The sequence below is a fragment of the Callorhinus ursinus genome, unplaced genomic scaffold, assembly GCF_003265705.2.
Source record: "Callorhinus ursinus isolate GAN/ISIS: 27379988/994484 unplaced genomic scaffold, GSC_fseal_2.0 scaffold2, whole genome shotgun sequence".
Classification (NCBI taxonomy): domain Eukaryota; kingdom Metazoa; phylum Chordata; class Mammalia; order Carnivora; family Otariidae; genus Callorhinus; species Callorhinus ursinus.
In genome coordinates this window covers 50342470-50355055 of record NW_027397064.1, presented here as the reverse complement: position 1 = coordinate 50355055, position 12586 = coordinate 50342470, and the positions used below count along the sequence as shown (strand labels likewise).

The following is a 12586-nucleotide window of genomic DNA, read 5'->3' as shown; positions in this document are numbered from 1 at the left end:
TAGAAATTTACCCTTTCATGTAATAAACATAACTGAAGTTATGATTTTCAAAGAAATCTGAAAAAAATAGCCTGATAATCTCTTTCTACATATCATTGGCGTACAGTAATTTGAACAATCACTGACATTTACTCTCTAATTTAGCAGGTAGACCTTCTTTTCTTATTGTTTCTCCACCTCACCAATTCTCAGCATCCTTACCACTAAGGAGTTCTCCACCTTGACCGTATATTGGAATCACTTGGGGGAACTTTAAAAAACTACTAATGCCTGCGTCTCACCCCTGGAGCTTATGATTTCAGTAGTTGGGAGTGTGACCTGTGCATCAGGATTTTTAACAGCTTCCCAACCACCAAAGATGATTCTAATGTGCAGCCTAAGTCAAGAACCACTAATAAAAGAGTTAGATAATAGAAGACACATCTGTGAGTGTACGAAAAAAGGCTAATGCTAATGGCTTAGTAGTGATGCTTTTGGATTAGTTACAGATTTTGACATATATATTACATCTGTTCCTAACACCATAGACAATTGAGATTTAGTTATGTTGCTAAATACTGTAGGCAGGTCATGGATCAAGAAATATAACCAGATCATTATCTCATTGTAACTCTGCTCCTAAAATTATCTTATTTGTTTCTGGAATTTTGTAACAAATTTGTGTTTGGATTATAGCACCAAGAAATTCAATGGTACTACTGTTTTGGGGGAGGGAAGCGGGAGTGTAATAGTAATAAGATTTAATAGTAATAAGATTTAAAATTATAACGTACCATCTTGGGCAGAAATCATGGCCAATTTCCTTAAAAGGCAATTTGACACACTAATAAAACTTCTGCCAAAATAATCTTTTGCAGGGCCAAAGTAACTTAGGGTATGATAAATTGGCCCCAATGCATGAATTTATGAAATAAACAATTGTAATAGGCTATCTGTCCTTCTGATATTGCTGTTTTCTCTAAAACACACACAGGGGAAAGCAAGATTTTGTATAGCAAGTGGTAGCGATTTGGAGTAGGCCCCAAATAATAATAATTCCCATTGATACAGAATTTTATAAGTTTTTTAAAGCTTCTTCACAATAAAGTTCTTTATTTGGTTTCTATGGTGATTTAAAGTTACCTCACTTCATGGCAATGTTCTTTCTTAATAAATGTTTTTAAAACTCAAGCAGTGTACTAACGAGGTAATTTAAAAGAAAATTCACGATTGGTTGATTAGAAGCTATCATGATGCTGTCGAGAAGGATAAGGTAAGTCGCTATGATGTTTATATCTGGTGTTATCGCTGTTTCTAATTAGCATATTTACCTTTGGTTCAGACTCTACATCATTATACATCAATACGCCACTTTACATAGCTCCTTAATGTTATGTCTTCTAAATAGACAATTGGCAACCGCAATAGCAAACACTCTGTAAGAGGAAAATATGACCTCTTAAGAGGAAAGTGTCATCTACTGGGATTTGATGTCAGCGAATGAATATTCATTCAAATAAACATCTGTTACTTCCACAAGCCACTGCAGTAAATCAGTTTTAAGAAGCTATACAGAGATGAATATCACATCACCTTCCCTCACCCCAAATCAATCTCTTTAAAATGGGATCTTTTTTGTTTGGATTTTATATCTCACATACCACACTAAAACACATTGTAGCTACTTAGCTTAAGCAATATAGAGTCTGGGCATATGCTCCTGATGTCGGTCCCTGATACTGGTTTTTACTTATTCCATATCTGCAGCACCTAAGTTTATGTGGTTATCAAGTTATGTGGTTGTGAATGCTGCAGTGTTGATCCTTATGTTTAGTCTTTAACAAACAAATGCTTGCTCTTGTGGCAAATTGACTGTGTGCACATGCACAATACATATGTGTTTGTATATTTACAGTTTTGCTAATTAGACTAAGTGTATTCAGATTAAGTCATTAATCCAGACACTGTTTGTAGCAGACTAGGCACAAATTGCCTTGTGATGGTGAGAATTTTCTATAGACAACTCCTGTTAATGACTCACTATTACTTTTATACATGCACATGGTTAAATGCACAAATGTAATTTATCAATGTTTTAGTTTTTTTTTCAGAAATTGAAAAACTTCAGTGTTCTAAAAGCAATCCCTTTGCTGACACTAGGCACAAGTGAACTCTCTCTTATTTTAAATGAAGAGTCTAACTAATGTTAAAATGTTCTTAAATCTAAATTTGGAAATATTTTTTAATTTAAAAGAAAATGTTAAATTTCAACATGAAATGCTTTGTATTTAAGATTTGGCAATCTCTTCTAATATTGAATTGATGGAGTGCCAAGATTTATTTTCATAATCTCTTACTTTTTAAGAATTAGTCCACTTTGGGAGGCTTTTCTTCTATTAAGAGTCATTGATCTGCATTTACCACACTAAAAAAGAACGATTTTGAAATAACTTCAGTTGTTTTCCTTTCATGGAAGTGCAGAGAGAGAGTGGGATGATATATACATTTGATTTAATAAATACAATAATTTATTTTTTTAAAGATTTTTATTTATTTCAGAAAGAGCGAGAGAGAGTACGAGCAGGGCGAGGGGCAGAGGGAGAAGCAGACTCCCCGCTGAGCAGGGAGCCCAATGCGGGGCTTGATCCTAGGACCCTGGGAGCATGACCTGATCCACCCCGGCGCCCCTAAATACAATAATTTAAAATTTAGGTCAACATTAAAACAGGCTAAAAGGGTTAGTAGAAAAAAGGACAAAGGAAGAGAATGGCATGAAGAAGGAGGATGAACTAGGGAGAGACTGGCCGAAGAAAAATTGCCCAGAAGGACCGCAAATAATTTCTGATTGTTACAGGAGCTTTGTAAGTGGGTCTCTTTCTCACTGGGCAATCTCTGTCAACCCCACTATCCAAAGATTGTCCAAAAGCCACCCCCTGGGGATGCCAAAAATCACAGCACTTCCCCATTCTTCACTATCAACATCTCCAGCCTGTCCCAGGGCTCCACAGTATAAACTGTGGGGCCAGTGATGTTTATTGGTTCCTTCTGTCCTCCCTCCCATCTGATCACTGGGAAGGACAGTTATTTAGAAGTAGCATAGCACAGTGGTCAAGAACATGGGTTTCCTAGCCAGGGTCCATCATTTACTAGTCAGATGACCTTGGGCAAGGTACTTTAATCTCTCTGTGCCTCAGGGTCCTCATCTGTAACATTACTATATAATCATAGTACCTGCCTCATTGAGGCTACCGAGAATATTGAATGAGTCAACGTACATAAAATATAGCGTAAAAAAGATTAAGTATTACAGAGTGCTTATTATTCACCAGATATTTACTGAGCTTCAAAACAGTGCTAGGCACTGAGGATACAGTTGTAATGTCAGGACGTAAGTGAAAGAAACCAGTATCTTGCTGGAAGGTTGAACTCTGAACTGTGTTCTCCTAAAATAAGTAAGTAAATAAATAGATAAATAAATAGGAATAACTTGCTGCAATGCAAAAAATAATTCAACTGCTGTTTTTTTTAACCATGTAATTTAACTTGTTTTCCATCTATTCGAGTAATGCCTACTTCTTCAGCACCTGCTTCGTGTGTGTGTATGTATGTGTGTTGAAGGACATCCTGTCCACATTCAAAAATAGTTTTCTTATTTGTTGAATAGGTACTTAGTGTTTGTTTGTTGAGTAAGCCTATTAATCCCTCTCTTACGTCCTCTAGCTTCTCCTCGAATGTATTTGAAGGCAATTCTAAGGCATTGCTTATTACATGAAGAACAGGTAAATGAAATTCTGTCATTGTTTTTTAGACGGGAAACTCCTGTTCTTGTACTGTGAAAGCCGCCCTCTTAAACCATCCTGCTAGATTATAAACCTGACAGCAGAGATGGTATCATACCTTGTTTGGCACATAATCTTCTAACACTATGCTTTGTCCTTTAAAAGGCATTTATTTCATTTGTTAAATGAGTAAATAAAGTCTCAGCTATGCAAATAATTGTATTTCCTAAGTTCCATTTTGTGAGGGTTATTGTGTGTGTGGCAAAAACGGCCCTATCTAAGTTACGGACCTTCCCCCCCCCCCCAGGGGCAAGGAAAAAATAAGTTTAGAATTAATCTGACCAGGAAGTGGGAATCTCACCTGGTATAAACAACCTTATTAAAAATAACATTGATTGTTTTCTTTACAAAACTTCAAACAACTAGAATTTCTAGCATATATTTTCCCACTTAATTTAGTAGCTGGTTTGGATGCATATATATTCTTTTAGCCAAAATAACAGGGTGGGGGGGTGGATATTGGAGCAGAGTGGCTGGTTATGGTAGCCTTTATTTAAGAAAGACGTTCAAATTTTAAAAGCCAAATTGCATTTTAGCAGTTAATTGACTTGTGTGGATACATATGGCCTTAAATCATTGTTGGCATAAGTCTTGACATGAAGCACTGTTAGTGTTTTAAAAAGCACTACCAGCCTTGTTAGTTTATTCAGTTTGTTCAACAGCACTTACTTATACGATAGCATAAATCATACAGATTCCAGAATTGGAAAGAATCTCTGGACTCTCTCATTTTGCTGATGAGGAAACTGGCATCCAGAAGGCTGAAACAAGGTAATCAGAACTAAAACCCCAAGATGCCAGATTTCTGGGTCACAGACCACAATGTTCTGATTAAGAGCTAGAGAAAGTTGAACCAAATATTTAACAGTTTTATTTTTCCTTCAGTCCTTTTAAATATCTCTGCCAATGGGATGAAATTGATTGAGGTTGATTGATTTTAATCTTCATTGCTACCATTTAGCTTTATGGAGCACATAACTTGATCTCTTCTATGTAGACATTGTATAAACAGGGAAAGTAATTTTTACGGCCCTACTGTATTTTTAGAAAAAAATATAAGCCAATATTCATTCTCTGACCATGGTTCTATTAGAAGTTTGGTGAGAAAATGTGGTCATTGTTCTTCTGACATCTCTTTCAGAGGTTAGGGTCATATGCCAAACACCCTTGATTCATTTGAATGTATGGTCCTATTGTTCTTTGATTTATCTAAATACTTTTGGACTCCTGTATTGTCGGCCTGTATTATTTTTTATAAAAATCAAGTCTGTAAGTGTATTAGGCAGTGTAAAAAGATTGTTCCTTGTTGTTGTTGTTTTTCTATAATATTTCCTTCAATTGACTTTAAAAGTGTGAAGGGAACTTGGCCATTCATTCATTCAGGAATTATTTACTGAATATTTTATGCTAGGCACTATATTGGACATAAAAACCAGATATAGTCCCTGCTCTCATTCTAGTAGGGAGAGAAAAATATTAAAGAAATAATCATACAAATATTTATTTAGAAACTGTGGTATTTTAGAATATATATAGGGTACTAGGAGTGACTCTAATAGGATTACCAAATTTATGTCAGTGCATCAGAGAAGATCATTCTCATGCTCTCAAGGGTGAGAAAACATTGTTAGAACTTTCTGATGACTTCCTTTTAACATCTCTACGAGAGCTGGTGATTTGGGAAACTGGACTATATGCCTTAGTGGATATGACAGTATTGTAGAATGGGGACAAAATTCCAATGTTCTGTATACAGTTCTGTCAAGAGCTACCTTTAAGACTTTAGGGAAATTATTTAGTATCTCTGAGTCCAAATTGGTCATGCTATTTACCTCCACCACACACTGAGTATATATTCTTACTGAAAATTATTTGTCACTTTTTTAAATCCACTCATATCACTCTGTGATGTTTACTTTACCTGAGTTATTCTGGGACATTATAATACAGAGAATTTAAAATATGCACTCTGATATTTTACTACGCATACCTTCGAGATCTTTTATAAACTATGACAAACTTCTAGGATTTGGACCTGAAAAAACAGAAGTATAACTCTCAACACATTTAGATAATATCCCCATTTTAAATATATTGTTTTACTTCTTTAGTTATAAAGACATTCAACTAAAATGTAAACTTATCATGTCAAATTGAACCACTTTCTTTGCAGCCCCACATTAAAGCATATTGTTTCCTGTCAGATCTCTTTCAAGTAGATAACCACTTGTATAATATAAAAAAGGTAGCCAGAATCACAAGTAAACAGGCCCTTAACCCGAAATGATTGTTTGCATATTTTTTCCAGATCTCTTTTATAAATTTTCAAGATAATCATATTGTGCATTTTGTTTTCTGAAGCATAAAGCATAAACTTAACCTGATTTTACACTTGAGATACTAAAAAGCATCTCAGAAAACTTTAAGTGACATAATGTTAAGTAAAAACATCAGTCAAAAAGATGATGCCCAGCATCTTTTGTTAGTCTTATTATCTAAGCAGGACGTGAGCTGATCTCATAGAAAAGGATTATCATGAGAAGGAAATGATGGCCAAAATGATAGTTACAATACTCACTATTTTATATTCATGTATATTCCATTGAGTGAATGGACCATAATTTACTAAAGCATAGCCTTATGTTGGACAGTTTGAGTGGTTTCCATTTTTATATAGTATAAATTACACTGGGATAAACATTGTCAGGCATATGGCATTTTTTAATATTTTGGATTATTTCCTTAGGATAGATTCCCAGAAGTAGAATTACTAGGTTAAAGGGTATGAACATTTTTACGACTCTTGAAATACATTGCCAAATTGCTTTCCCAAAAAAGGTTGTATCAATTTACAATGCCACCAGCAATATAGGAAAGTGCTCTTCTCATAATATTCTCACAGGTATTTGGCATCATAGAATTTCTAGATTTGCAAATTTTGTGGACAAGAATGTAGTACCTCACTTTAATACATTTCTTAGTGGGGTTTTTTGTTGTTGTTTGCTTTTTGTTTTTTATGGGAACATACTGTTGAATAACTTTGAATTTCTGACATGTTCTTTAACTGTCTATGCTGATTTGATAATTTTATAAGCTTATACAGAATTATATGTGATTATATTAAACCTTATTCATAGTACAAACTTCTATTTTGTTGTTTCTTTTTTTTTTAAGATTTTATTTATTTATTTGACAGAAAGAGAGACAGCGAGAGAGCGAACACAAGCAGGGGGAGTGGGGGAGGGAGAAGCAGGCCTCCTGCCTACCAGGGAACCAGATGAGGAGGCTCCATCCCAGGACTCTGGGATCACAACCAGAGTGAAGCCAAAGGCCTAATGACTGAGCCACCAAAGTGCTCCTATTTTGTTGTTTCGGTTTGGTGCATGTAGGTGTATGTATGTCGGGAAGCATATTGAGGATTCAGTTTTTGTACCTGGTCAAATACTTGTTTTCTTCTGTGATTTTTTTTTTCCTGTTGGTTTTTAGCGTAACATAACTCCTCTTTATCTACATTAAGTATGTAAGTTATTCTAATTTTTCTAAGGAGTGACTTTTAAAAAACATAACTCTAGAATTCATCTGTAATTTATATTGATGTATGGTATAAAGCATGGATTCCAATTGATCTTTTTTCCATATCAGTTACTAGTTATGGCAATATCATTAGTTGAATAAGTCTTCATTTTTCTGTGTTTTAGGTGAAGTCTCACTTGTTACATGTTAATTCATCTAATTCTTATTTAGTTCTTCTGTTCCAGTGATCTGTCTATCCTTGAACCAGTGCTTATTTTTTTATTTAATGTAGAGTTCCCCCAAATGGCATTCTAAGGATTTAAAAAATGGTCTTGCCTTTTTTTAAAATATCAACCTGAAAATCTTGACAAATTCTAAGGCAGTCTGCTTGAATTTTCATTTAATTTATAAATAACAATTTAAAAACGGTTCATAAAATTTTTTTTAAAATTAAAAAAAACTGTTCTCTCAGAATTTTCACCAAATGTACACCTCCACAATTATTCATATCTTTTTTTTATAATAAAAGTAGTACCTGCCTATTTAAAAATGATTAGAAAAATACTGACTATAGAATGAAAAAGGTTATTCATAGTTGCTTTAAAATATAAGCATAGTCAACCTTTTGGAATATGTTCCTTTCAGATAGTTTTGTTTGTAAAGATGTGGTGCGTATTAGGCAGATATTTATTGAGCACTTACTTTGTCCCAGATACCTTACCAGGCATTGAGTCAGGCTCTGACCTCACAAATAGACAACTCCTGCCCTCGTTAACATTTTATCATAATCCATTCTTATATTTTGCATACTCCTCATATATCTTCTTTTAATAACTGCAAATTTCACTGTGTCGTATGAATCACTTTGAGTAATAATTTTCCTAGAATTGGACATTTCCAATTTTTCAATGTTATTTTTTCTACATTTAGAATGTTTCCTTAAGATACATTTCTTGAAATGGAGAAAGTTGGTTAAAGGGCATGAACACATTTAAGGTTCTTGACACAAACTTCCAAATTGCTTTTTAAAAGGTACTTTCACTGCCCCTGGAAATGGACAAAGGGAAATAAAAATTGTTTTTGTTGTTTTGACTAGTTTTAATTTTCCTTTTTTGATAACTAGCAAGGTTTGAGGTTTGAGGTTTTTTTTAATAAGGTTAAACAAATGTAGTTCTTTGAAAATTTTCTGATCATGCTTTTGCTCTATTTAAGATGCTTATGTTTTATTTTCATGCATATGAGCTCTTTATGGAATAAAGACATGAGTCTTTTTGGTATTTACCCTCCTTCAGAGTTATCTCAAAGGGGAAGAGCAAAATGATCACTGAGTTTGGGGCCCTGAAGTACCTGAAGTCAAACAGAGGTTTACGCACCTTTCCATTTCCAGGGCCCAACTTAGGGTCTGGCAAACAGCAGGCTTTCCATTCATGGCCCAATGGAGGAGCACACAGATGTCAAACCGTGCATTGGATTCTGGGGTTCCAGAGACGCCGAGACTGACAATGGCAAACATGGCTTCTTAAACTAAGCCTGGGCCAAGAAATGACTTCCTAGTAAACCAATCCATTTTTATCGCTAGAAAGTAAAGAATTTATAGCCAGAGGGCAAAAGGATACAAGTAACCCGGTAGCATCTAAAACAGCCTGAAAAAAAGAAAGGGGTAAAATGAAGGGATAGTGAGTGGAAAGAAACAAACAAAAGCATTTGGAAATCAACAAAACAAATTAAGTGTTGATTCTATATCCATTATGTTGTGAGGTATGTTGCTATGGTGGGTTATTAAAAAAGATCAGGAGCCTCACCAAAGTTTATATAATTTGTCAATTCAGAAACTTCATAGGCAACTCAAATGATATATTCCTGTAAAATTCCTGGTTATACACCCAAGTATATGTATACTTGGGTACACATATAACACTTAGACTCACTGGAAAGTTCAGGAGAAAGCATCTCCCAAACTAAAGATTTCTGGGGCCTGCCTTCTCTGCCCTTATAGTGACAGGTCCCTTTTAGTCACAAAATCTGAGGGAAAAGGGGAGAGAAGGTAATTATGGCACTATCTGTTGCCATTGGATTTAGAATCTTTCTTCTTACCCCTGCCTCTCTCAGGGTTGTGAGTGAGAAACTGGCAGGACACCATACCAACAAGAAAAAAACAGGAGACAGAGGGAACAACCTTCTTGTGGTAGCTGGTGTCTGCTTTGTGGTACTATTTTGATGGGTCATATGGGAAAATTTTTATTACATACTTTATGGAATAATTTGCATTAGGTCAAATTTATATGCCCTCAGGAGTGTCTATAAAACATGATCCCTAATTTCAAGAGTAGACCTGGCAAAAACAAGAAAGAGATAAAATAATTACAAAAAAGGGTGTCTTGTGAGGAAGAACTTCATGTTAGAAACAATTCATAATTTACAAGTTGCTTCCAATCAAGATGGTGATGTGATCTTACCTTGGAGATATGTGGTCTAGAAAGAATCACTTGAATGATAACTTTAGTCAGGTGAATAAAGGCAGCTGGTACCTAATATTTTGGGGGCAGGCCACTCCTCTCCCTAACCTTAAGGAGCCACTCATTCTCTTTATGGTGACTTTAACAATATGGTAAGAACATCTATTTATTGAACATCTATTATGTCAGGTACTTTGCCAAGAGCATTATCTATATTATCACCTATTCATTCCTCCAGGCCCAGTTCACTGTTCTTTTAACGCACCCATGACTTATACCCCAAGCTGAATTAATAATGCCATTACTGATTAATTGATGATTAATAACGTTCTACTCATCCTGTTCACTCCTTTAATGCAGCACTTCTTTCCATAGCCTACATTTCTAACTGTCCCACTACCTGAGCTTGATAAGACCAGCGCCCATGTTTTATTCCGATTGCCCAGCATCTGGCAGTTCCTAAGTACCATATTCTGTTGAATGAATGTTGACTGGGACTTCATGACTTCAAACTCATTGAAGAATCATGGAATTATTGAGTAGGAGAGCCTTTGGAACCTTTGCTAGCTACAAGCTTCTTTCACATATGAGAAAAATTAAGTTAGAACAAGTAACTTGCCTGAGGTCACATAAACCTGGTGGAATGAGATTAGAATCCAGTTCCCTTGCTGAGTATAGATGCTTCCAAAACACAACTAAATATCTTTATTTCCCAATCTCCTGGCCCCACCCAAATTCTATCATCAGTTGGCCTTTGGACCTTTAGGCTATTTCTGTGACGTATATTTTCTAAAGGAACCCACTTCTATATACAGCTTTTCTTTCATAGCTCCCCATTCCAAACAAAGCCCAAATTCCAAATTAGCTGGCTTGCACTGTAGCATCCCTGTAAAAGTTGGGGGGGGGGTCGTCTGTCTATATTTTTACTAACAAGCTCTTTCCACAAGCACCCTTTGATCCACTCAAATCAAAATGTTTGTCAACACGCACACCACACCATGCGTTCTTCACCATCCCTTGAGACATGATGGTCGTTCTGACTAGAGTATCCTTCCTCCTTATCAAGCTGGTGAACTTTAATTATCTGTTCCCCCTCTGGACGGGGAGCTTCTGGCACAGAACAGAGAGAACTGGCTTTAGTCTCACACAGCATTTGAATGAGTGGATTTTGTGTCCCGCACCTAGCAGCATAGCCCTCAGTAAAGTTCACTACATGACTGTTTGGAAAATTACAGAAATGTAACTTATTCTTCAGGGTTGTAAGCAGCCCTCAACCATAACTTTTCTGTTTGGAGGAAAAATAAGTAAATATGTTGGCTCATTCAGTCTTTTTCTCCTCCTTCTTTTTCCTTTTGGTCTGCTTCATCTGTTATGGCTGCCATTCTCACTCCCTCTGTGAACTGTACATTCTCCCAGCACCCCTGCCCCTGGACACTTGTGGGAGAGGAATCTACAAATTCCTCTGGGGCTCCATCAGTGGAAGCAAGTACTCATTAGCTGGAGGAGATCTGGGCTACAAACAGGAAGTTTTTGTACTTCTGGCTACTTTGTGCCTGGGGCAAAAACTGCAGAGTCCACCTGGACACTGTAAAAGAGAATGATAGAACAAAACTAACCTTCATTATCCCCATCTGAAGTTTTTTTCTGTGTGGACATTCTGACCCAGTATCACTCAGGGCTTCTTTTACCAGAACTGTTGTCTAGCATGCACATCAAAATAGCCCCGCAGGAAAGTCAGGTTTGAGCCCCCCTAACTCCCTTCCTTCACTTCAAAAAATCCTGAGCAGAACATTTAAAATAATGTTTCGGATTTTTAAGTTTTTAAAGCATCTGAAGGACTGTTCCCTTTGGAAGACTGAGGGCCAAAGAAAAGCAGAGATTGGTCCCCTTGGTCTCTAAATCCCTTTTCCTCCTTCGATGCCCTAGACCTCATCTTGCCCCCTTGGATCCAAGGGGGCAAGAGGCAGCTGTCCTCCGCGGGCGTGCCTGGCCTCGTTCACGACACCCATTAGTTTCCAGCCTTCCAGGGCAGAGGGGGACTCCCCACCACGCGTCCAGGGCCCTTCCCCGGCGTAGGGGCCTCGGGGTCCACGCCGGCCCCAGCGCAGACAGAAAGGATGTGCCCAACCCTGGCGATGACCTCGGCGCGCCCGCCCTGAAAGCACCCCGGCCCCAGCCTGCGGGGCGGGTAGCCCAATGGGCAGCCTCGTTCCGGAGGCGGGCTCAGGCCGGAAGCCACCCCGCGGCACAGCGGCCCCACGAGACGGCGCCCGCGCCCCCGCCCTCTCCGGCACGGGCTCTACGGCCAAGGGCGGCAGGGGCCAGCCCGCTGGGTCCCCGCCGCGCTCTTTGTCCTGGCCGCGCGCGGGCGGACGCGTGCGCCCCCCGGGTGAAAGGAGGCGCGGAGAGAGCGCGCGGGAACGCGCAGGAAGAGCTCGCGCCCGCCGGGCGCCGGGGGCGCGCGCCCCTCCGCCAGGCAAGCAGCGAGCACGCGCGCTGCCGCCGCGCCCGCCCCTCCCCCCGCGCTCGCCTCGGAACTTGCTGACTGCGCGGCCGGGAGGAGCCGAGCCGGGCGGCGGCGGCGGGAGGCCACAGCGCGCGGGGGTCTCCCGCGTCCCCTCCGCCTCGCCGGGAGCTCGCGCCCTCGCCCAGCCGAGCTCCTACCCCCCCTTTTTTCCGAAGGCGCTGGGCGGCGCCACCCTCCGGCCGGAGCCCGGCACTGCACAACCCCCTCCGACTTTCAATGTTCCACACTCCCCGGCCAGAGCCTCCTCGGCTTCTTTTTTTCCCTCCCCCCCC

The 12586-nt window shown here is 38.8% G+C and overlaps 1 protein-coding gene across 1 annotated transcript in view; it reads left to right on the top strand.

Moving 5' to 3' along the window:
- The first annotated feature begins 12073 nt into the window (after positions 1–12073).
- Positions 12074–12586, top strand: part of UBE2E3 (ubiquitin conjugating enzyme E2 E3) — an 84745-nt gene continuing 84232 nt past the window's right edge. Inside the window, exon 1 of the mRNA XM_073881721.1 lies at positions 12074–12263. The gene's annotated coding sequence lies outside the window, so the exon portion shown is untranslated. The remainder of the gene's footprint in view (positions 12264–12586) is intronic.